Below are 26125 nucleotides of genomic sequence, written 5' to 3' on the forward strand. Positions count from 1 at the left end.
AGATAGAGAGAGAGAGAGAGAGAGAGAGAGAGATACATACACACACTTACACACACATGTATCTGTAAAAAAAAATATTTCCCTCTAAGATTGGTTGCCTCCTACTTTAACCCCATCAAATGTGGGGTGGTACTCTGGGAGTATGGGTGGTGTGAGGGACGAGCTGTCCGTGCCGTCCAGGAATAGGTTCATTCGTGGATGAGGCTCGGCCCGAGCGTATGGAGAGCGGCCGTGAGCAGGGCGGCAGTTGAGTTCTGGAGGTATTCGGCTGCCAGAGCTGGGTCCTTTGGGGCGGGGAGGGCCTCACTCGCCGGGCTCCGGGGGAGGCGCCCCGAGTGAAACAGCCTGGCGCGGGGGCCGGCGGCATGGTTATGGCGAGTGTCCTGTTACGTTCCCTCCCGGGAGAGGAGGACAATCTGAATATGTTTTTAGCACGTTGTTTGGGGGGTGCTCCCGAAGGTACCCAGGCCCATGTGGTGCTGAGAATGGACCCGGGCCCTCTGCACGCCGTGTGCTCGCCCTTTGAACCATCTCCCTGCCCAGCCGTGGTTCTGAGTGTATGCAGAGCCCTCATTTCCTCAACAAGACGTTGTTCCATAAAGTCTGTGATACACATGCAAATGGCGCTTCATTATTGAACAGTGTATTTAACAGGTATGTCTAGGGCAGATACTCTTTCACCCCACACTCTTCGAGTTCTAAGCATTAATTCTGAGAGCTCCCCATATTATTTTATTTGGTAGGGGGGTTTGGCCGTGGGGTGCCGGGGAGCCCCTCCCAGTTCTGTACTCGGGGACCCATAGTGCAGGGGTGGAGGGTTGGCCACACGCCAGGCAAGTACCTCGCCCTCTATCATTCCTCCTGCCCTTTTTGTTGTGAATAATGACAGCTTGTTTATTTTTGCTGTTTAATCACTGTATCACTGTATCACTGTCATCCCGTTGTTCATCGATTTGCTCAAGCGGGCACCAGTAACGTTTCCATTCGTCCCAGACCTGAGATTTTAGCAGCCTCTCCTTACTCGTCTTTCCCAGCGATTGGAGGCTCTTTCAGGGTCAGGGGAACGAGACCTGTTATTGTTACTGTATTTGGCATATCGAATACGCCACAGGGAGCTTGCCAGGCTCTGCCGTGCGAGCGGGATACTCTCGGTAGCTTGCCGGGCTCTCCTATTATTGCTGTTTAATAACCATAGTTTTGTTTTGTTCTGGGGCCACACCTAGTGAGAGTTTTTTTTTTTTTCCCTGGGTTGTTTAGGGGAATCTACCTGCATCTCCATTTTGTGGATGAGGAAACTGAGGCTGGGACAAGTGTGGCCACACTGCCAGCAGCTGAGCAGAAAGGCGGGATTTGAACTCAAGAGTGGGGCTCCTTCCTGGCCAGAAGGCTGAGCCGGGAAGCCCGGGAGTCGGTACCACGCAACCAGACTGAACCCAAGGAGCTTTAATTAAGTGCTGCAGAGAGAAGCCCAGGCCGGGTCCTCTGCCCCTTCCCTGCTCCCCTCCTGCCAGCTGGGGTCACAGATCCAGCCCAGGGCCACCAGGGGCTCAGCCAAGAAGATGCCCCAGTCTGGGTTTGTAACTGTTGACAGTTGCTCTGGGCAAGCTGTAAGCAAACAGCTGTGACTCCTGTCCCCAAGGCTCCCTCACCCCCATTACCTGTGTCAACACTTTCCTTTTTAAAGCCACAGCGCCAAGGTGGGGGCTGGGACTGGGGACTGGGGAGGCAGGGAGCTGAGGGCTCTTATCAGCGCTGGGGTCCTTGCATATGTAACACCGTCATATAATTAACAGTGAAGATCATTTACATTGTCGCTTAGCTAATTTTCATAATGTTTTCTTTATTATCAGAGGAAGAAATTAACCCAAGAATTTATTTACATAGCAGCCTCAAACAGTAACAGCTTGCTAATTGCCTGTTAGGTGATTAATAAGCTTACAGCAGATGTTAATGCGTCGGGGCTCCCTTTCAAAGGTGCTCTTGCCGCACGCTTGTGTTTTTGGCAGCTTAATTAGTGCAATAATTATGTACTTGTTGCTCCTTCTTTCCAGCAAATACTGTCAAATGCTTAAAAGATTAAAGTGAATTATATCCTGAGAACCCACGGAGCGTGTGGGGAAGCCATTCTTGCTAACTTCTCGCTGGCTCCAGAAGGGCAGAGAAGCCACACAGGGTCCTGCTTGAACCTGACCGCTTTCTTGGCCTCGCTTCACCCCGCACCGGTGTGAGGCCGAGACCCTGCCTCAGTTCCCCACCCGCAGAGAGCGGGGTACTGCGTCATTGATCTGGGCCAGGGGGAGTGGACGCCTGAGCATCAGAACTACTCCAGCTGCAAAGAAGGGCGGTGTGGAGAGGCCTTTCCTGGACCCCACCTGGACCAAGGGGGAAGCCATCGAGGGGACACTGGGGACCCCGAGTGGGACTCTAGCAGAGCCATGGACGACGGTGCTACCGTGTGATGATGACATATGGTGATGGGAATGAAAAGCACCCTTGCCTCAGCTGTGCATACAGGAGGGTGGAGTGCTGAAACCCGTCCACGATTTGCATCAAAGTAGTCCAGCAGGGGCCAGAGACCAGCACAAGGTCCCCCGCGTACCCGCAGGGGTGATCCCCGAGCACAGAGTCAGCAGTGAGCCTGAGCACAGCTGGGTGTGGACCCAAAGAAAAACACTAGCGACAAAATTTCTCAGGAGTGGATCTCTCTTCCACTGCCAGCAGTAAGCTGGGAGAAATCTCTGAGCACTGACAGGCATGGCCTCCACACCCAAAATAAAATAAAATATTCCAGCCCCTCAGGACCGAGGGTGTGGCCTTAGTGGTGGAGAGCATGCCTAGCTTGGGAAGGCTCTGGGGTCGGTTCCTGCTACTCTTTGGCCCCTGAGCACTGCCTGGTGTCACCTTGGTGACTCCTGAGCACCATTGGGAGTGGCTGCAGACCCAAACACTGCCAGATGTGGTTCCCATTCGTATAAAAACTCCCACCCCCCCTAAAAATAGCATGTTTGCAGTCAGGTAACGTAGAAAAATGTGGTCAGCATTGAAGCCAGAGATGGAAATATCACTCTATCACTGTATCCCTGTTATCCCGTTGTTCATCGATTTGCTCGAGCGGTCACCATGGGTAACGTCTCCATCGTGAGACTTGTTGTTACTGCTTTTGGCATATGGAATACTCCACGGGTAGCTTGCCAGGCTCTGCCATGCAGGCGGGATACTCTCGGTAGCTTGCCAGGCTCTCCGAGAGGGATGGAGAAATCGAACCCGGGTTGGCCATGTGCAAGGCAAATGCCTAGATGGAAATAATCCCTTTTCTCCACTTTTGCATGTATAAACACATGCATGGCAGGAAAGTGAGAACACAGGAAGGAAGAGGATGGGAGACGTGTTGGAGACACAGGCCTCAGAGGCCAGCAAGGCCCTTGTTAGCTATGGAAAGGACCGAAATTTTCCTGACATTCAGTTTCTCCATGTGAGATATGCACGAAATACTAGGCTCTTATCAAGAAGTGTGTCCAGGCCTCTAACTCCTGAGGGGCGCAAGGGAAGCTTTTTTTTGTCCTCACTGTGCATTCAGAGACAGGTGTGCTGCAGCTCTGTCGTCACTTAGGACCACACCTGGCACCTCAGACTCTCCATGGCCACAATCCTGACCCTCTGAAATCCCTCTACAGTGCCCACTGACTTCCCAACCACCTCGTGTTCCTGCCCTGCAGTGATAGAGTCAGGTGTGAGCCTACAGTAATGTGGGAACAGCTATAGTCTGTTATTCCACTCTTGGAAACTAGTTTTAGGCCTCCTCAGGCCTCTCTGTCCCTGGAGCTGTGTCCACGGGCCCTCCTCTCTCCAACCTGCTAACAGAGGCTCACACGCACCGTCTCTGTCCCTGGAGAGATTCCTTCCCATCTGGCTGGTGGGAGAACCCCTGGGCCTGACATATTTTCCCATCAAAAGCATGAGGGTTGCCCAAACTCAAATGTTCATGGCTCCTGGGTGAGATACAACAATCTTCACACACTTTCTCTCAGGAAACTTTTGGGGATCATTTTCAGTGATTAATTCATAACGAACAATACAAAAGAAATTATTTCAGTTCTGCTTTGGGGCAGGGGTTGGGGTTCGGGATGGAAACATCTGAAATATGGTGGTGGGAAGGTGTAATGGTGGTAGAATTGGTGTTCCAATATTAAATGTCATCAAATATCATGAGCTACTTTATAAAAAGAAAAGAGAAGAAAAGAAAAGAAAAGAAAAGAAAAGAAAAGAAAAGAAAAGAAAAGAAAAGAAAAGAAAAGAAAAGAAAAGGAAAAGTTCAACATTGACCCCCGTGTAGTCCCAGAACAGGACTTGACCAGAGTAGAAGCTCAGTAACAGTTTGAATACTTGTTGACTCAATGAGCAAATCCACAAGACATGTCTCTCCTCCAGCCCCCTCCACTGCTGCCCTTCCTAAACTGGTCTGAGATAAGACCTCTTGTTCTTTTCACTCAGCTGTCCAGATCCACATTCTAAAATGTTAAGTACCACAAATGGGTTTACCACCTGGGATCGGAGTTATGGGGAAAAGGGTCTAATATCAGAGGTGGATTATTCATCCATTCATCCAACCATCTATCCATCCCTCCACCCATCCATGCATTGATCCATCCACCGACCTATGTATTCATCAACACATCTACCCATGTGTGCATCCATCCACACATTCATCCATTCTTCTGCTCATTCATCCATCCACACATCCATCCATCAATCCATCCATCCACATATCCAACCGAGCACCTACCCAGGCATACATCTACCCATGCATCCATCCACAGATCCAGCCATACACGCTTTCATCCATCCGTCTATCCATGAATTCACCCACCCATGCGTGCATGCACCCATCCGTGAATAGATACATTCATTCATCCACACATCTACCCATCTGTCCACTCATCCATGCATGCATCTATCCATCCATGCATTTCCCTCCACCCCTTCTACCCATCCATCCATCTCCCTACCTCCCCCAACTTATGGATTTCCTTATGCAGTGCTGGTGTTCAAAGCCAGGACCCCGCACAGACCTATGGTGGATTACACTCCAGTTCCTTGAAGGTGATTGAATCACAGAATCATACCCTTCCTCCCCATGTCCCACTGCTGAGCCCTCGTGCTTTGACCAAACAGGACCAGGAGGCTGGGGCAGAAGCTCGGAGAACATAGAAGGTGTGGGATTGGAAGGCAGAGCCCATGTCATGTTAAGCAAGAGCCAGCTAGGGAGTCCTGATGCCATTCGTCTCGCAGGGGCCTGAGTCCAGCCTCCCCACCTCCTCCTCGGGCGATCTCCCTACCTCCTGCCCCATTCAGAGGTCATCTCCCCAGAAAACCCTTCAGAACATGCGGGTTCTAGCATCTCTGTCTCTGTCCTGCACCCGGGCCCAGACATGTGAGAGGCTGGTCTTGTGTGTGCACCCCTGAGCAAAGTGACAGCTCTGTGTGTAACTGGACGGTAAGGTGGGCAGCGTCAGGATCACCTTCCCAGCCCGCAGCCCAGCCCAGGGGTGAGTAGAAGGTGCTGCCTGAGGTAGGACTCCAGGCTTCAGACTCCTGAGCTCTGCATCCGGCTCCTGGGGTCTTCAGGATCCAGTAAAGCCCTGGTCCAGGTCCCACCTGCTCCTGATTCCTTCCTCCTTCTGGTGCACCTGCCCCTGTGCTGGGCAGAGCTGGGGTGGTCCTGGCCTCTGAGGCAGAGGAATGACCTTGTGACCTCCAGCCCTTCGGGATGGAACCAGTTGGACCCAGGAAACAAGACGTTTCCAGGAGCAGAGATTTTGGGAGCTAAAACAGGAGGAAGACTCAGGAAGCCCAGGGGGAGCTGGTTGCTCTGTGCTGTGTCGGATCCCTCCACGCCCCTCCCCTGCCTGCCTCACAGGGGTGCCGGGAGTCCCAGGCTTAAATCTCAGTGTTCATCAAGTTTCATCCTAGCCCTTTGGAATACGTGGAATACACGGAGAGCCTTTGCTGCAGCTGTCAGAGAGTAGAATTCTTTCCTGTAGGGTTGGAACGAGAGTGGAATCTGTGGGGAAAAAAAGTAGAGAAGGGGGACTTTCTTCTTGCTGCTGGAACCAGCCTTGTCTGAAGCCAGCAATTCTGAGGCTTGTCAGATACATGAGCCAATTGAGACCTTCAGCATAAATCATATTCTGGGCTGATTTGGGGGATAAAGTTTCTCCTGCGATCCAAACACTCTAGGAATCTCTGGGTGTGACATCCTAAGTGGGGCAGGGAAGCTTCCTGCATTTGACATCAGAGGCATGTAAAGAGGCACATGCTGGATTTCAGGCTGGGAGTGGGGATGGGATAAGCCAAGCTGTGCGGGTGGGAAATCGCCTGGAACGGGCAGAAACTCAGAGAGAGACCAGTGGGCTGGTCTCCAGTGCCCAGAAAGAAGCTTCCAGAAGAGCTGGAAGTGGGGCGTCCCTCCACGCTGGTGGGAAAGCACTTTGCCGTCCAAGGTCCCTGTTCCCAGAAGAGGTCACCCCCGATGCCAGAGGTTCCCAGAGCCCACTGGCCCCCTGGACGCAGACTTCCTGCCCAGACGGGGCAGCTGGGATGAGGTCATGGCTCAGAGAGTCTTTTATCCTCTTTCTAAGCTTCTTCTTTCAGTAGCAATTGCTGTCCTGCTTAATCTCAGAGTTATCTGATTGTCACAGTCGAGTTTTCCACATCAGGCAGTGAGCCAACAAGTTACTTAACCTATAATTGCCCTTTAACGAAGCCCATCTTCAAAACGGAATTGTCAGAGGGAAACTTGTAAACACACAGCCAGGCCCCAGACGGCACAGCCGGGCCGGACTCCGGGCTGGCGTCGCTGCGTTTGTCTGAGCTGCTGGGATGGGTCGCGGGCTGTGGCCACCCAGCAGAGAGGAGCCACCAGGCAGTCAGCCAGAGGGGCGCTGGCGCGGGCACACAGCTCGCCCCAGTGCCCGCGGAGAGGTGAATGTCCTGCCTGGAGCTGGGCCGTCTGGGTGCATACGCAGCGGGGGTGGGGAGGGAGAGCGGCCCTGGGAGGGGGACCCAGCTGCCCAAGTGTCCCTAGCCCCGGGGAGGAGCGGGTCACAGGGCCGCCTCCCTGCGCCTGGCCTCAGGCAGGCCCTCTGCGCGCTTGATCTCATCAGCACAGCAGCGGCAAGAGTGCTGCCTCGTTCCTTACTCTGCAGGTGCAGGAGGTGGGCCCAAGACTCGGCGGGGGTCACGGCGTGTGGGAGGCAGGCCGTGGTCCCAGGTTGGCCTCAGCGCCCACGCCCATCAGCGCTGCGTGGACCCCTTGGCGGCCGCCCTCTGTGGCTTCCTGAACGAGACTGCGCTGTCTGGGACTGGTCTCCAAACTGCCTCTCAGGATGGTGACGGGCGTGTGGGGCGGGCAGGGGGAGCAGGGAGAAGGGACCAGGACAGAGGCCGGCTGTGAGAGCACAGGTGTGAGAGCACAGGTGTGAGAGCTGACGAGTCACTCGGCAAACGTGTTTCATGCTCGCTGTATCTAAAGTTCCTACTGCAAACAGTGCTCACTGGTACGCCCACGGCCCCCTGCCGTACCTACCACACGTGACAGCATCTGTGTCTGGGCCCCGGGCACCAGGAGGAAGGGACATCTCTGCCACTTGCCTAATGCCATTGTTGGTTTTGTCCGGAGATGCTCCCTGACTCAGTGCTCAGGGACTGCTCTCCGTTGGTGCTCGGGAGCAAAGGGTGTTGGGGACGAAGCCCCGCCTCCTGCGTGCAGCTGTGCTCCTGGCCTTTGACTCACACTCTGGCCTCACTAGATACTTTTGTGTTTGTTTTTCTGCCACACCCAGCTGTGCCCAGGACTTGCTCCTGGCTCTGTGTTCAGAGATCAACCCTGGCGGTGCTCGGGGGACCATCTGGGGTCCGAGGGATTGGAGCCGGGCCAGCTACGTGCAAAGCAAGCACCTTACTTGATGTACTATCCTCCCGGCCCCAGCCCATAAAACATGTTTTGCTAGAGCACCGCGGTGAAACAGGCTCTGGGGCTCTGCAAACGGCCTGGCAGGTGAGCTGAGCACGGCAGAGTGGCCGGTAGTTGAAAGGATGAAGAATCCAAAGGGCTGACCCGAGCCTTGATTTGCGAAAGGGCCAGAGAACATGCCAGGTGCTGCACTGGGCGCACAAAGGCGGCAGCAGCCGCCCGGGAGCTGGGGTCGGAGGTGAGGCCGAGGTAAGAGCCGCCACGTTGAGGCAGGGGCGGCTGCGACGGTGCGGACACAGTCATGACTGCTCTTTCCGGCCCCGCCTGCTGACCGGCATTTTGTGCTCATCTCCAAGGCAGGGTCAGGCCCCCACTGAGGCTGTGAAAAGCCTGTCCATGGCATGTCCAGCTCAATCAGCGGGCCAGTTGGCCAGGGCACGCGGGGCCGAGGGCTGAGGCCGCTCCAGTGCACTCCGCCGGCTGAGGTGGCTCCAAATGAATGTCAACACATTTTTTGGAGGCCTCAAAGGAAACAAAAGAAATCAATTAAGGGGAAAGCCTGGAGTTCCAGCTGAGAATCAGAATTCCCTCCCTTTCCTGGTTGTCCCCAGCCAGAAAGAGAGAGGGGGAGGGAGGGAGGAAGGGAGGGAGGGAGAAGAGAGAGGAGAGATGAGGGAGAGAGGAAAGAAGGAGGAGAAAGAGGGGAGATGGAGAGGGAGAGAGCAGTAAGAGAGAGGAAAGAGGGGAGAATAGAGAGATAGGAGAGAGGAGAGCGAGAGAAAAAGAGAGGAGAAAGAGAAAGGAGAAAGAGGAGAGAGGAAAGAGAAAGAGGAAAGAGGAGAAAGGAGAGAGAGAGAAGAGAGAGGAGAAAGGGGAGAGAGAGGGGGGAGATGGAGAGGGAGAGAGAAGTAAGAGGAAGGAGAGGGGAGAATAGAGAGAGAGAAGAGAGAAAAGAGAAAGAGGAGAGAGAGGAGAAAGGAGAGAGAGAGGAAGGAGAAAGGAGAGAGGGATAGAGACAAAGAGAGGAGAAAGGAGAGAGGGAGAGAGAGAGGAGAAAGGAGAGGGAGGAGAAAGGAGAGAGGAGAAAGGGGAGAGAGAGAGGAGAAAGGAGAGAGGGAAAGGGAGAAGAGGGAGAGAGAGAGGGAGAGAGAGACAGAGGGAGAGAGAGGGAGGGAGAGAGTGAGAGAGGGAGAAAGAGAGGGAGAGAGAGGGAGAGAGAGGGAGAGAGAGGGAGAGAGAGGGAGAGAGAGGGAGAGAGAGAGAGAGGGAGAGAGAGAGGGAGGGAGAGAGTGAGAGAGGGAGAAAGAGAGGGAGAGAGAGGGAGAGAGAGGGAGAGAGAGGGAGAGAGAAGGAGAGAGAGGGAGAGAGAGGGAGAGAGAGGGAGAGAGGGAGAGCGCCTCCTTCCCCAAGTTCCCCCGACCCACTGCGTGGAAACGGAAGGCAGAGAGGCGAGGCAGAGTGCGGCTGGCTTTGGGATCCATCCACCTGGGCCCCAGCAGGTCTGAGTCTTGAGGCTCTGCTGGCCGCGTGGCATTTGGGGTCCGGCCACACTCCTCCCTCCCTGGCCTTGCCCGAGGCCTGCAAGACCCAGGAGCTTTGCAAACGCCTCTCACACACATGGATCCCCTCGGCCTGCATGACCGGAGGGCCTTGCCTTTCCTGCCCGCCTCCCTCCTGCCCCAGCGCTGGGCGCCCTGGTGAGGGGAGCCTGCATGGGAGCCGGGCGTGCCCACAGCCCACGGCGGCAGGATGCGAGGGCAGAGTGGAGCTGCAGCCCCCTCGACGGGCATGGGCCTGGACTCAGGGCCCCAGGGGCATAGTGGCCACTCAAGGGGGCTAGGGAGGTCTCTGTCGGGGTCCGTGCCTCCTGGAAGTACCGGTGACCTCCAGGCCCGCCTTGCGTCTGCCGGGGACATGGTGCCCCTGGCCTATTAATCAGCCGGGGAGAGCTGAAGCGTGAGCTCCCCTCTCTGGAGAGGCAGGGCGAGCAGAAATGTGCCTGGTGCCGTAATTCCTTTTGTCAGGGCTCGTTGGCTTTGTCCAGCGCCTTCCCGTTGGCTGTGTGACTCGCAGCACGCAGCCCGGGATGCAGAGGGTTCCTGCTTCCTACAGGAGGCCAGAGGAGACGGGCTGTCCCCTCCCCGATCTCGCTTGTTTTCCCTTTTCCTTTCTGGAGTTTGGAGAACACTAAGTCCATCTTTCACTTCAGTTTCATTTCATTTTATTTTTCGAGATTTTTGTTTGCTTGTCTTGGGGTCGTACCCAGCAGTGGTCAGGACTTACTCCTGGCTCTGCTCTCAAGAATCGCTCCTTGCAAGGCTCTGGGGACCACATGGGGGGCCGGGGAACAAGCCCATGTTGGATGCATGGAAGGCAAGTGCCCACCCTGCTGTCCTATCACTCCAGCCCCTTACTTAGCCTTGTTTTCAATGGAGGACCTTGGGGGCACACTTCATTCTGGCCCTGAGTCCCAGCACCAAGAGTGGAATTTCTTTACTTTGGGGGATTCTCTGTATTTGTCTTTCTCTCTGTGTCTCTCTGTCTCCTCTCTCACATTTCCAGAATCAAATGATTTACTTCAATAAAAGCAAATAAAATGAGAACCCTGGAGATGATGGAGATGGATCCTGTTTTGTTGTTGTGTTTTCAGAAAAGGATTTTATGATCTGGGATTATTTCAAAGGCTTAAATACTTTAGTGTCTTTGGGTTTTTATCCTCGGTGTTTCCAAAAATGTAAGCTTAGTCTCTGATCTGTCCCCAGGAAGCCCGAGCGCGGGGAGCTCTGACATCTGTGTAGGAAGCCAGGACGTGTGGGAGTGAGGGGCCAGCAGGGCCAGGCTGGGTTGGGAAAGTTCCTTCTTTTCCTTGGGGTGTCCCCACACCGTCTGCAGGTGGAGAGCGTGTGGCGAGCAGTGAACAGACGCTCTCCAAGGTCACAGGTTCTGGCCATCATTTTGCACCATTTTGTCACTCGCCCACCCGTTAGGTAGAGAGAGATCTGCCTTCACAGGGAGGGAACGGGCCACAGTTGGCTCTAAGGAGGATGCAGCAAAATGAACAGGAAGCCTGCAGACGTGGCCCCAGGGAGGCTGAGTGTGGAGAGCGGAGTTCAGCTGGGGGCTTCAGGCAGGGTCATGGTCATGCCATAAATCAGGCAGTGGGAAGACCCTGAGTTAACTCAGGCACTGGGAAGGTCAGGACAGTTCCTGGGCTTCCCAGGACGGACTCTGTCAGCATCCCCACAGAAAGGGAGAGAGGGTTCTCAGAGCCTCAGACACGCTGGGAGACGGGGGCTCTGACTGAGCCTGAGCACACACAGGTGTCTCATGGATCTGGGGCAACATGTGAACACATCACAGATACAGACAAAGCATGGATGCACCATGGAGCCAGGGAGCACAAATGCATCGTTCATCCAGGAACACACTTAAATGCATCATGCGTTCAGGGAACATGTGAGCACATCATCATGGATCCAGGAAACATGAATGAATCATGGATCCAGGAAACACAAGAACACGGGATAAATGCATCGTGATGCAGAGAACTAGGAGTGCTTGGATCTGAGTAGACTGTCAAGTCAGTTGTGTGGTCCGGGTGGCAGGTGTAAGATGGGCAGGTAGCAGCCTGAAGGTAAGATATCCTTGAACCACTGCGGAACCCAAGTCCACTCAGCAGACCTGTTGGTTGGATGTGGACCTCTGGAAACTCCTGCCTGCTCCCCAGACGGCTGGACCTTGTACGATCTTGTTCCTTCCCACCTCATGCAGGCGCATGAGTCTAAGGCCCCACAAATCTCACTGAGGAGCTCACTAGGAAGCATCACGATCACTTTGCACTGAGATCCAGCCAGATGCAGCAGCCTGGCAGCAAGCCTTGGTTCCGCCATCACTTCAGAGTGACATTGGGAAGCCCTAAATTCTCTCTGCATCGCTTTCTACAAACTTCTAGGGCAGAATCAAGAAGCTTCTCTGTGTGGTGACATCAGAGGAGCTGTCTTGGACTAGCCCTTCCTTATAAAAGTCATACTGCATGGACAAAATTGCTCTCACAAACTCTCTGGGGCTGGAGTGATAGGATCATGGGTAGGGTACTTTACCTTGCATGTGACTGAGCCAGATTTGATCCTCAGCATCCCATCAGGTCCCCCAAACACTGCCAGAAGTGATTGCTGAGTGTAGAGCCAGGAGTAAGCCCTTAGCACAGCTGGGTGTGGCCCCAAACCCAAAATAAATACATTGAAAAATTTAAATAAATAGAAAACAATGATTTGAAATCACCAAAGAGTTGTTCCAAACCTGGTAGACACTACTTGCATAGGATCAGCACTTGAAAGAATAAAACCTCGAGGGTGATTCACTTTTATATGACTTTGTCCCTGAGTGTACCATGGTCCTAGATTTGCATGCCACAAGGTGAACTCTAGCAGAAATCCATAGTAGTTCTCATCCTAGGTGTCAGAGCTTAGCTCTCAAGTCTATCAGAGGAGATGAATCCAAGGAAAGAAATCCTGGAGAGAACCACTGAAGACAGAGAAATCCAAGTCACAAAGTAAGTACCCTGAGACCCTCCATGATCCGTGAACTGTGAGTACATGGGCATGACATCAAGAAGTTCAGATAAGGCATCAAGTTAAGGAATGGAGAGCTGAGCAGAAGTTTCACTTATGGCCAAGTGCAGCTGCAGACAAAGGATACGAAACCTAAACCCTACCACGTTAGCAAAATAAAATCTGTGCTCCATAACTAAGAAAGCTAAACAAAATAAAATCTATATTCTCTACCTAACACAAACCAAATATTTTATGTCCTAAGAAAGTTCGAAATCAAATCCCTACAAGTGCAAAGTGATCATCCACCAATTTAACCAAGAATGGGGGTAAAATTCATCATTCATCAGAAGAAGATAACAGATTTTAGAGCTGCTGCAAATGTTATCTGTAATGCAAGGAAGAAATTGAAGGATAAGTAGATGATGAGCATTTTTCTATATCATTTTACAACTGAGGTTAGATGACCAATTATTTGCAAAGTACTGAAAATTGGCAGCCTGATATCATTTTAAGGAAATGATTTCATTATAAAAATCCTCCAACACAGAAATGCCCAGAATCTGAAAGTCCAAATCAATAATTTCATTAGACACTTTAGGACAACTGGTGACATTTCCAAAGTATGAATTATTTTGGAAAATAGAAGGTGAGGGAACACTTCCTGACTCATTCCAGGTAGTTCTCAGAATTCCGACACTGAGTGGATCAACAAGATATAAGGAAAAATAGAATATCATAGACTGAATTCCGTGTCCCCTTGAAATGCGGGGACATTGTCACATGAGGAGGTGGGACCTTTGAAAGATGACCTTGAAAGGTGATGCTGGGGGCACCATCATGGATGGGATTTTTAAGGGGACCACAGATTAAAAAGAGATACCAGCCCAGGAGCAAGAAATGGGCAGCATCAGACAACGCTCTGCCAAAACCAGGGCCGGACTTCCTAGCCCAGAGAGCTATGAGCAATGCATGTCTGTAGTCTAGGGCCTTGTTAGATAGCAGCCAAATGAGACCAATGTCTTTCACGAGCACATACATTCACATACATAATATCCTTAATAAAATGTCCCTGAAATGAGGCTAAAGAGTGTGAGATTGGTTTAACATTCTAGAAACCGCTAATGGTGCAAGTTACTACATCAATAGAATAAAGTATAAAGCGTATATATGTATATACACACACTCACACATATATACTTGGGTGTGTGTATATATATATACTATATATTAAGTATATATACACTTTAAAGTGTTGTATATATACATATGTAACTATAAAGTAGTACATATATATATATCTTCATATATAGATAGATGGATAGACACAGAAAAAAAAATTGGCAATGCCCTTTAATGTGTAATCACAAAATAAATTAGTGAGCAGTGGCAGGGGGTGCAGTGTCTCTCGCCCACCACGTGCATTCAGTGGCCATGAGCTGCTTCCCCCACCCCGGCCTGCAGCCTCCGCCAACAGACTCATGAAGGAGGGAACAGGGCCGCCAGGCTGGTTGGTGATCAGTTGCCATGTATTCCATTCTCCCCACGCGCCTGTTCCAGTCTCACAAGTGCCCCATTCCCATCTCACACTGCTCCTCATTTCTGTCTCCTCCTGTCCCCCACATTAGTCTTCCCATGCTCCTTCTGGAAGACTTAGTCTAGGGCCCAACCTCCAAGCATTGGGGGTAGCAACTACACACAGGTGAGGTAGCACAGTCAACATAGGAAAGCCCTTCCTTCCCAGGGAAGGTCTTCTAAGATAAGACAAAGATCTCCTGAAGCCAGGAGATCAGCTCAAGGGCAAATACCATCAAGGGGTGTGTTTCTCCTTTCCTTAGTCCAACAGCCATTCAAACATTGTCTTAATTCTACTTCTTAATAATACTAATCATTTTGTAAGGACACAGTAAGAGATACATTAAGCTTGTAGAGTGGCTCTCTTGGGGACATCTCACTACAGTGCTCAGGCCAGATTAGTCTTTCCTAACTCTAGCAGGGTCCCCATCCAGTTATTACTTTTTTTTTGATCATGACAGATTTTGTCCATGACCATGCTCTTAACTTATAGTTAAGTACTGTGGCGCTTGGCCTGGCCCATTTCCATGCCAGGGTTGCTTACAGCTTGTCCTGGGTCCTTCCAGTCCCTTGTTGGGACCCTGATTTTGGGGTTCTAGGAACTAAGGGCAACTGAGGCTTAAGTCAAGAAAACAGAAGGCCAGGAATGAGTATTATTTGGAGTCAATTAGCTCCCAAGTTACAAAAGCATAGCATTAACTGTCTTCCTCCATCTATACAAAAAGGACATTGCTTTAGAGTAAACTATGCAAAGAACATAAGGGGAGGAGAAAAGCAATATTTCACTTACAAATACAAATCCATTGATTTCTGAGGAGTTTGACTTTACAAGTCACAGGTACTGCTTAGGGGAAATAGGTGATTAACCAGTTGGGGAAGAGAGCACAGAGAATTTAAAGATAAACACAGAGGAATGAGGGCGCCTCAGGAGACTGTGAATAGGTGCAATCCGACAAACCCACGCTCCCTGAGGCCAGGGAGAAAGGACAAACCAATGTTATCCTATACTTTAACAATTTCTAGAAAATTTCAGTGAATAGAGGATGTTTCTAAATTTCATAAAGAATATCTACCCCAAAATGCACCTCACAAAAATGAAAACAATGTAAAATATTAAATACTTCTCTCTCAGATGGAGGAAGATGAGGCTGTCTATTCTTACCACTCTTTTGCTCTGTACGGGGGCCACACCCAGCAGTGTTCAGGGCTTACTCCTGGACCTGATCTCAAGGATCACTTCTGGAGGGCTCCAGAGACCACATGGGTGCTGGGGTCAAACTCCAGTCAGCCGAGAGCAAGGTGAAGGCTTTACCCACTGTAGTATTGCTCCAGCCTCAGTAAAGTTGATCTTTATAGACAACAAGATTTTTTTCTTTTTGGTCACACCCAGCGATGCTCAGGGTTTACTCCTGGCTCTGCACTCAGGAATTAATCCTGGTGGTGCTCAGGGGACCATATGGGATGCTGGGAATCAAACCCAGTCGGCCGTGTGCAAGGCAAACACCCTACCTGTTGTGCTATCGATCCAGCTCTGACAACACAATTTTTAAAAGAATCTAAAAGCAACTCCTAGAGCTAAAAAGTGAATTTAGTGACTAGGATTATAGGACACGAGTTGTATGTATAAAAGTCTAATGCATTTCTATATATCAGTAGCAACTATTTGGAGAGGGGGACTTTCATGTGCCTCAATAGAAACATTCACAAGCACAAAATGTCTAGGAATAAATGTAATGAAAGACGGTCATTTGTCCTAGGATGGCAAAGCATTTATATATTTTATTTATTGGGGATGGGGGGGCATCCAGTGGCTACTCTCAGCTCTGTGTTCTATGTTCTTTTCTGGAAGTTTCTGGAAACCAGGTGATGCCAGGAACCAGGGCTAGGCCTCTTGCATGTAAAGCACAGGTCAGCCCTTTCAGACATCTCCTGGACCTGTTGAAAGACATTCAAACATCTTAGGTACAATCAATTTCTCAGGACTGGAGAGAGAGTGAACAGAGGTAAAGGCTCCTGCCTTGCATAGAACCAACCTTAATTCTATCCCAGTACTGCATATAGTCTCCCGAGCACCAGCAGGTGTGATTCTTGAATACAAGGCCAGGAGTATGCCCTGAACACGTTGAATATTATCCCAAAGCAAAATAAATAAATAAGCTTATAAATAAATAAATAAGTATTCCATATTCATGAACAAATTCAACAGGATTAGTATGTTAATTCTCCCCAAATCTAAAGCAATCCCCCCAAAATCTCAACACATATGTTTATAAAAATGAGAAGAACTATATCATTTAGAATCAAATAGAAATTCAAAGATATAGAAGAGTCTAAACAATATATAAAAAGAAAGACAACTTCAGAGAAATTATACAGCCTGATTTAAGATCTACTGGAAAATAAATACATAATCAAGATGGTGACACTATCATAGGGAAAGACAGATTAATAAAGCAGACTAGAAAGACCAAAAATAAAACTAAAGCTATGGGGCTGGAGCAATAGAACAGCAGGAAGGGCATTTGCCTTTCACGCAGCCAACACAGGTTCAATTCCCAGCATCCCATATGGTCCCCTGAGCACCGCCAGGAGTAATTCCTGAGTGAAGAGCCAGGTGTAACCCCTGTGCATCGCTAGGTGTGACCCCAAAACCAAAAAAAAGAAACACAAAAAACTAAAGCTATACAGTGAGTTGATTTTTTAAACTAGATTCTGAAATAGTTTAACAGAGCAAAGAAAATCTTTGCAACAAATATCAAACAACTGGATAAATTTGTGGTTGTAGCACTCAGCCAGGCGCGGGGCAAGAGACTCTGCCAGCCAGCATCCAGAGACTATAAAACCATGCTCCCGGAAGCCTTATAGCCTAGTTCTTCCTCTCGGAGAATCTGGCAAGCTACTGAGAGTTTCCTACCCACATGGGAGAGCCTGGCAAGCTCCCTGTGGCGTGTTCATATGCCAACACCAGTAACAGTGATATGTCTCATTCCCCTGATCCTGAACGAGCCTCCAATGTGGCACCATTGGGAAGGACGAGTAAAGAGAGGCTTCTAAAATCTCAGGGCTAGGACTATTGGAGACGTTACTGAGACCACTCGAAAAAATCAGCGATCAATGGGATGATGGTGATGATGAGCACTGTAGCATTGTCATCCAGCTGTTTATCGATTTGCTCGAGCGGGCACCAGTAATGTCTCCTATGTGAGACTTGTTGTACCTGATTTTGGCATATTGATATGCCATCGGTAGCTTGCCAGGCTCTGCCGTGTGGGCAGGATACTCTTGGTAGCTTGCTGGGCTCTCCGGGAGGGACAGAGGAATCAAACGTGGGTCAGCAACGTGCAAGACGAATGCCCTATCCTCTGTGCTATTGCTCCAGTCCAAATCTGTGGTTAAAAAATAAAGAAAGTTGGACCCCAACCTCTTACATACAAAGATGTTAAAGATAGGTCAGAGGCATAACCCATCTTTAAAGTTTGAAATGAAGAATTTTAGAAATAAAATCTAGAAGAAAATATTTATGATTTTAGGGTATAAGGATTCAGCACACATGCACACACACACACGCACGCACACAAATGCCTAAATTTCCTAACAGCAGAAAATGCTGGTGAGAATGAGGAGCCACTGAATCCTCACCATTAGTGAGAGTGGAAAATGGTGTCATGATATTTATCTGATAAGCATAAGGTATTTGCCTATTTAGGATCCAGTGATTCCACCTTTACATATTTATCTAACAGAAATGGAAACATAAGTATACACTGTGACTTGGTCTGAATGTCACTACAGCTTGACGGCCAGTAGCCCCAAACTGGACACAGCAGAGGCCATGCAGACCCCAGTTGGAAGAGACAGATGGTGCCGTATCTGTGCACGGGGGTCTGCAGAAATGGAAATAAACCACGGATGGGCACAGTAAACAGAGATTTCACAAACAGGAATGTAGTGAGAGAACAATATGTAAAACACCAAGTACAGACCAATTCCTTGGATATCAAGATGTCGACCAGATCACATTCAGGTATGGTTGAAATCGAAACAGTGGTGTCTTTGGGAGTGTACAGCTAGGAAGGACACTAAAGAACTTTCTGGGGGATGAAAAGGCTCTAAATCTAATTGAGCTGGTTACTACAAACATTTGGAGGAAGTTACCGAATTGTGGACTGAGGACAGACACCTTCCCCCACATAAAACATATCTCCCTTTTCTTTTAAAAAATAAAAAAAAGCCTAGAGGGACAGTACAGGGCAAAACTCTTTCCATCCAACCTGGAACCCATCCCCAGCACCTCCGTAGGGTTCTTCCAACACTCCCAGGAAAGACCCCTGAGCACTGAGTTAGGAGTAAGCCCTGACCACCATCCCTAAAAGCCAGAAAGCAGATAAATAAAATCAAAATAAGTGGAAAATCCAAGTCAAGGGAAAGATATCAGGACTCTGACATTCTGGAGCCTTGTGTGAGGGCGAGGGCTTAGTCTCCCTGGGCCGCCAACAGCCCAATACTCTCTCTTGCTGCCTTGGCTGGAGCCAAAGAAGGACAGTCTCAACCCTCGGGGGCCCAGGGAACCTGTCCTGCTGCCCTGACTGAAGGAGTCGCTTCCAGAAGCATCTGTGTTTTAGCTGTAGTCCTGGCACACTCTTAGCGATGAGTCAGCACAGCACAATTCCCTGTGGATCTCAGGATCCAATGGCTGAGCCCGTGGGGTGGTACCCAGAGCTGCGTATGGGGAAGCCCTCACAGGCCTCAGAGCCACCCCGAGCACCTGCAGTATGTGGGCACCACTATCGAGAGTGTAACCCTGCTTCAGGCCCTGCCCTCACGTCAGCGGGGGCACCAGTCCCAGAGAGTGTGGCCCCCAGTGAGCACGTGTGTGGACACTGCATGCCAGTCATGGCAGCGAGAGAAGTGAAGAGGGTTGGACCGTGACCAGGGCTTCTAGGAGCGAATGCTGAGACGGTGTGTGCCCGCCAGGCCGCCCTCCTGGCCGCTCCGCGTCTGCTTGATGCTAAGCCCTTGCCCCTCCTCTCCCAGGCCCTCAAAAGGAGCCTCGTTCCCTTGGAAGGATGCGTGACTCCCTCAGCAGAGGCTGCGGCCAGGCCACCCCAAAATCCCAACGGGTCCAACACTTCTTCACAGCTCCTGAGCCCCTGAGCCTGGAAGAACAGAGAACCGAAGGCCCCGAGCCAGCCCAGCGCCTCAGTCCAGAGCCCGCTGCATGGGTGCAGTACCACCCCCTCCTCAGGTCTCCCGTGCTTGGAAACCATCGGGTGACGTGGCCCAGAAGGAAGAGAAGAACATGGGCCAAGACAGGAAAGGAACAGGGACGTCACCAGCAGGAGCAGAGGAGCAGCGAGCAGTCGGGGCCAGTGCCCAGCTCGGCCTTGGGGCAGTCCAGCGCTGTTCTGGGGACCCCAGCCTCCCCTCCGGCCTGGTCTGGGACCCTGTGTCACAGACGGGTATTTGGTCAAGCCGGCAGAGCAGGGAAGGGGCCGGGTTGCGCTTCTCCAGCTGCTCTCCCCGTTTCCTCTGAGGAGGGGCTGGCCTCTTAGCCGGGTCTCAGGCCAGCCAGTGGGCCGCGTGCTCCACAGAACCCGTGTCAGCCAGGCCTCTGTAGGACGTGCTGCTGCCTGCAGAAACACTTGGCTTTGATGGCAAGGAAAGCGGGGCATCTACTAATTAAAGGTCATTTTGTTTGATTTTCTTTCCTTTTTTTTCCTTTTAGCTTTAAAAACAGTCGATGTGTTTGATGCGTAGCCACCGGTCAGTGCTCTGAAGCTCAGGGGGGCCAAGCTGCCCCCCGACTTCCAGGCTTCATTGCATTCTTTTTATTCCTCCCCGCCGCCCCCCACCTCTCTCTGGCTTTGTTTTGATTTTGTTGTTGCTTTAAAAATACACACCCTCTGGAGTTGAATGCTTTGACTTCTTTGATGCAAGGGAAGCCAACTATGGGTTTCTAAAGTTAGCCGGGAAAGGAGTTGACACTGGCAGGAACGAAGCCGCAAGCCGCAGAGCCTGGGCCGCTGAGCCCTGCCCACGGCCTGTGTGGTCGGGACCCTGTCATTATGTTCTCGGGAGGAAACCAGCAGCCCGGAGCCCCCACCTCCATGTCCGTGGCTCCTTGTCCTGGACAGGGCAGCTGGTGGCGCTGGGTCCCAGAGAAGAAATGGGATTGTCTCGTTCCAGCCAGGGAGCAAGAGAGGACGGATGCCAGCACCACGTACATGCAAAGTATCACATCTCCCACGGTCCCTTGAGAAGACAATTATAAACTGTCCTATATCTGGGGACGGGGGAAGGGTCCTTCCTCCTCCCTTCCTCCCTTCTCTCTTTCCTTCTTTCCTACACTCAGGTTTTTCTCCTGTCTTCAGGGATCACTCCTAGAAGGGTTTGGGGAGCCCGACGAGGAGCTGGGGACCGAACTTATGTCACTTGTATGCAAAACAAACACTCTCTCTGCTTTACCATCTCTCCAGCTCCTAGAGGGAATTCTCCATGAAGACTGCCTGACACAGCTTTCTCTCAAGTCCCATGATCCATCCTGGTCCCAGGACCCTGGAGAGCCAATCAGAAGCCTTCCTTCCATCTGCCCAGGGTGGGGAAAACTGCTGGGGCCTTCACTACCCACCTCACCTGTGTCCTGGGGAAAGCTAGTTGAAAGCCAATGGAAGGAGAAGTGAGAAGGAGAAGCATGCAAGTCCCAATGTCATCTTCCTGGATGCAGCCATACCTGAAAGCAGTTACCACCAGCCAATAGTGCCTCCTCTCCCGTATTTCTTTAGCTGTAACTTTGCTTCTGGGACCTCACCTGGCGGTGCTCAGGGGGCCATGCAGCGCTGGAGGTGAAACCTGGGCTTATTTCTATATGTAAAACATGTGCTCAGCCCATTGAGTCATCTCTCTGGCCCTGTTTATTTTGCCGTTAGCTCCTTTGGACTTTACACCTGTCCCCTGCAACTGAAAGAGGACTGAGAAGTTTGTGCCCCGCCTACCTCGGCACATAGGGAAGAGCTCATTCTGAGACCTCATTCAGATCACTGAGCACCTACCAGACACTCGACATAGAGACCACCCTAACCTGACTGGGTTGAGACTATTCTCTCCACCGGAGAGATGTGGAGAAACCTTCCTATTCAGGACAGAGCACGGCCCTCAGCTGAGACTCTCCTCTGAGATGTTAGTGATAATATTGTCTGCCTCAATTCTCCCGTAAACAAGAGAGACAGCCAGGACCCTCCGACAGCCCTACTTTCCACCCCTCCAGCTCCTAGGGGAGTCCACGCCAGATGAAGCTTCTTCACTCCAGGATTCTGAGTCCTCTAGGGTCTTGGCGGGATGCCTGCTGCCGGCTATGGAGAAAAACAGAAAAAGATTCTCACACCGCAGGTTTCCTGACTACCATCTATGCGCCGTGACCCTGGGCCCCTGCCCGTGTTCTGAATCCAGTCTCTGCTGGAGCCTCCGAGTCCACACACTCATCCACTTGCCCAGTGGCTCAAGAGTATGGTTCTGAAGTCTACATTTGTTGGCTCGAGGTGTACATCATCTGAGGCACGCATGTGTAGAGAGGGCAACGCACAACTGAGAGATAACAGTTGTCATGGGGGCGGGGCACTGCAGAGGTGTCCTGAAGATGGTAATGAGCTATGTCTGCAGTTCCATAAGGATATGGATTGACCCAGAGTGACAGACTAGAAAGCCATTGGGCCAAGGCCCGGCAATGTCTCACATGCCATTTCCTGCACCCCCACCCCCTGTTCCCACACTTGAGAACCAATGGCACCAGGTCACTTCTATCTTTCCCACAGACTCCGCAGGCGTCTTCTGGTCCTTCCCGCACACAGCCAGGCAGATAGCTCCACCTTGGAGAAAGCTCACAATTAAAAACACACCTGTTTGGGACAAAGGTCAAGAATCTCATTTTTTTTGCAGTAGTGAAAATTGGAGTTGTGAGCCCAGTCTGAAAGGAGGTGAGAGTACCTGCCCAAGGTCACACTGCCCAGCTGGGAATGGAAGCCAGATCTCTGGATTCAGCCAAGCCCACCAGCCTTTCTTCAGTGCATGCTGACTCAGTACCATTAGCAGATGGTGAGATGCCAACCCAACTCAAGCTCTACCCAGGCTGAACTTGAAAAATAGACCAACCGAAGTGATGGAGGTTGGCATGTGGGCAACATATTTTCCTGAAATTTTATCTCCAACCTGGCCACAAGCTTGGACTTGACCTTGGACAAGGCAAGTCACCTCTCAGGACTGTAATTGTGGGGATGGAGTGATTGCTCTTATCTAAGATACTTTCAATCCGTGATTTTGTGTGTCCAGTATGGCATCCAAAATGTTGTTTAGCTTATGTGGAAGCAGAAGAAAGGGAACTATACTATGAGACAAGCAATGCCTAATTCAGTATGTCTTTTGAGCCATCCAACTAAGGGTCAAAGGCATAGAACCAGGGATGGAGAGATAGTGCAGAGGGCAGAGCACTTGCCCTGCTCACGGCCAACCCAGGTTCAAACCCCGGCAATCTCCTCACACAGAGTAGTATTAAGCCTGGTCTTGAGGGATGGATGGATGGATGGATGGATGGATGGATGGATGGATGGATGGATGGATGGATGGATGGTTGGATGGATGGACGGACAGACGGATACATGGATGCATGCATGGATGCATGGATGGTGGGACAAGGGGGGTGGTGGAAGGAGCCTCAGAAAGTGCCAGAATCTGGGAGAGAGTACATGTTCTGGGTGGTAGATCCAGTACTGTAGGAAACATAGAGGAGGGGTTCCAATGCCCTGCAGAGAGGGACAAGATAATCTCCTGCTTTGATGGAAAATTCCCTTTTGTGCAAGTGACAGAAATTCAGCTCGAGCTGGTTTAATTCAAACAGTGGATTTATTAACACGCATAACCCAAAAGCCCAGGGCAAGACTTCAGCCACTGCTAGATCCAGGAATTCAAAATCGCCTCATGGAATCTGTCTGCCCATCCGCATTTTTATTTTCTTCTGAATTAACCCCATCTCCAGGCAGCTTGTGTCTCAAGTGGTAACTGGGAGGTACCTGAAACTTGTACCTTCCATTGGCCACTCCACAAGACTGGTGGAAAGACAGCTCCTAATTTGGCTGGCTTCTGCACCGGGCTATGCAGATGCTCATTGGCCTGAATCTGAGCCTGTTCCCAAGTGGGAACCAATCACCAGGGTCAAGAGACAGAATGAAATGTTCTGATTGGTCAGACTTAGGTCCAGGCTGGCCCCTAATGGAGGGTCTGCCTCCAATGGGACCCCAGGAAGATGGTTAGAGGGAATGGTAGTTCCTTGAGAAAAGCCATAGTCACCAAGGGAAGGTATGGATTGACCCTGAACAGTCGAAAGCCACAGAGCCAGGTGTCACTTGGGGTCCCATGAGAACAGAAGCAGGGGATGACTTCAAGACAAAGTGAGAGCTCGTGAGGGTTGCTCACTCTGCTTGGAAAATGCTGATGCCCAGGCCTCAACCTAGCAGGCCTCAGCAAGAGTTCCGAGAGGGAGAAGGGGGCGGATGGCAAGGGGAGCCGCCCTGGGCTGGTCCCATCTTTCTTAGATTAATACTTCTTGGAGAGACTCCGCCGCAAGGCAGGAATTTGTTAAATTACATAAACATTATTGTGACCCGTAAAATTCAATGAATCTCGGCCTGTTTACCCGCGGCTGGCTTTAATGTTTGCACAGTGTAATTTAATGTGTCAATTTGCTCTCAAATAAAAAACATCTGGTCCTCTGACATGGCAACGAAACTGGAGGGTTGACGTTCACAGGCAGCTTAAGGTCCCCGCCAGAGTCAGGAGAAAGGACCAGGGACCGAGAAGGACACCAGCGTGGTCTGGGAGCACGCCGCTATTCTTGAGTCAGATGCTTGGTCCTACTTAGAATTCAGACAAACCGAGCACAGGACATCTTTAACGGGGACCTGGTGCGATTAGATTTCCTGCAGCTGTCCCTGCCAACATGGACATCCACGTGCTACGGGATGTTTTAACAATCTTACTGTTATGTAATTGAAAAGCGCAAGCAGAAAAAGCCACTGTCCTATGGAGATGAGTTTCTGGCCTGCAGCCCCAGCCAGGCTCAGCCCTCTCCCTGCAGTCCCCCCCCAACCCCCCCCGCCCCCCCCCCCCCCGCCTCCCACCCCGTCCCCCACTCCCCACATACACACTGATTGGTGGGGCCCATGCAGGGGGAGGGGAGACCTCAGAGTGTGCTTTCCCAGTGAGATCACCATCTCAGTGGATTCTCTGCTCAAACCCAAACTGCTCAGTTCTGCCGACAGAGGCGGTCCCAACCAGAAAATATGCGGGCTAAAGGGATGGTAAGTTTCTGAGGAGGCAGGGGGTGCTAGAAAGCATCTGAGGAGCCTGGGGGGCTGCCCCACCACCCAGGAGCTGTTTGACAGGCGGCCCCCTGGGAGTGGGGGAGGGAGGGGCGGGAAGGAAGGCCTTATTTACTCTCCTCCGTGGGGCCCTCCTCTTCCCTGAGGAGGGGTGATTTCCACTCCCCTGCTTCTCACCCCAATAAACGCTCCAGACGTCCCGATGAAAAAGAACTCGGCCTGGCGCCCGGGCAGCCTCCCGGCCGGAGGATCTTCGCCTGCTTTCCTGGCTGTGCAAGGATGGGGTCAGAGCAAGTTCAGGCTCTGCTTTAATTGACTAGAAGATAGTTCTTCCTTAAGGGAGCCCTGAAATAAAGCTCCAGCCGGGCAGAATGACTTCTCATATTGTCAGAAGGGATTAGCCCGGCTGGTTTGTAAATAAAGACTGATCCCTTTTCCCCCCTCTAGGACAAACAGATCATATTTTCTTGCCATCACCAGGGACCACGCTTGCTCTAATCAAGTCCTTGACATTTCTCTAAGACTCCAGGAGTTACATGTTTTTTGTGAGTGAGTCTTCACTAATTCCCATTTTCCTAAGTGACTGCTATTTTCCAAATCCAAAACATTTTAGGGAGGTGGGGGAGAGAGATGGAGGTCAGGGTGTGTGTGTGTGTGTGTGTGTGTGTGTGTGTGTGTGTGTGTGTGTGTGTGTGTGTGTGTGTGTGTGTGTTTGATGGGGAGTGGAGTGGGGATAGAGAGAACCATGGGGTCTCTTGAATATGAGACATCACCCTAACCATGGGGGCAATGTTCAAGCCCTCTGAATTGCTTTTCTCATTCATCCACCTTTCATACATTTGGGCAACAATTTTTGGAGCCCTTGCACTGCTAGCTGCCAAGCATAGCTGGCGATGACCAATACCTACCTAAGGAGTCTTTTACTCCCATCCAGAGCAGAGACCAATACCAGCATGCCCTGAAAAAGAATTATCAGAGCACATCCAAAGAAGTAGTAAAGCTCCAAGGCTCAAAGGCTTCACAAAAACAAAACTTGGTCTGGAGAGGATCAGAAGGCTTCAGAGTCAGTGACTTGGGGCCTTGAAGGATGAAGAGGAGTTTGTCCTCAATCAGAACAGAAACGGGATCCTGGAGCTGCCAGGGCTACTCTTTGCCCTATACACATGACTCACTGTGGCTCCGGGGCCACCCCAAGAGACAGGCACCATTTGTATCCGCAGTTTTGGCGGACTCAGGTAAACACCAAGGGAAGGAATATTCACCATCAAGGAGTCACATCAGGAAAGGACGGTCTGCGAGGAGGCCGGGAATGCTTACAGAAGGCAGCCGTCCCTCGTCACTGAGACGAGCTCAGGTTTGGGTTCTGAGCAGGGTGAGGGATGAGTAATAGGAGCGTGACCTGTCATGCAGAGTAAATCTCCTCTCCCCAGGAGCCTCTGGGCTCCCGGCCCCACGCCACAGGCCTCCTGGGAAAATTTCTGAGGCTGATTCTCCCCACACACCCATGTCCAGCTGATGGTCCAAATCTGGGGGGCCTTAGCTCACGACAGTGAGTGGGCTCCCTCTCCTGCTCCTCCAGCAGGCTCCCTGGAAATGGGATGAAGGACCCCAAGTCTGACCTCTTCCAGGGTAGTGGGGGCGCATGGGCTGCTCTGACCCTA

This window comes from Sorex araneus, chromosome 3 (genome assembly GCF_027595985.1).
Source record: "Sorex araneus isolate mSorAra2 chromosome 3, mSorAra2.pri, whole genome shotgun sequence".
NCBI lineage: Eukaryota > Metazoa > Chordata > Mammalia > Eulipotyphla > Soricidae > Sorex > Sorex araneus.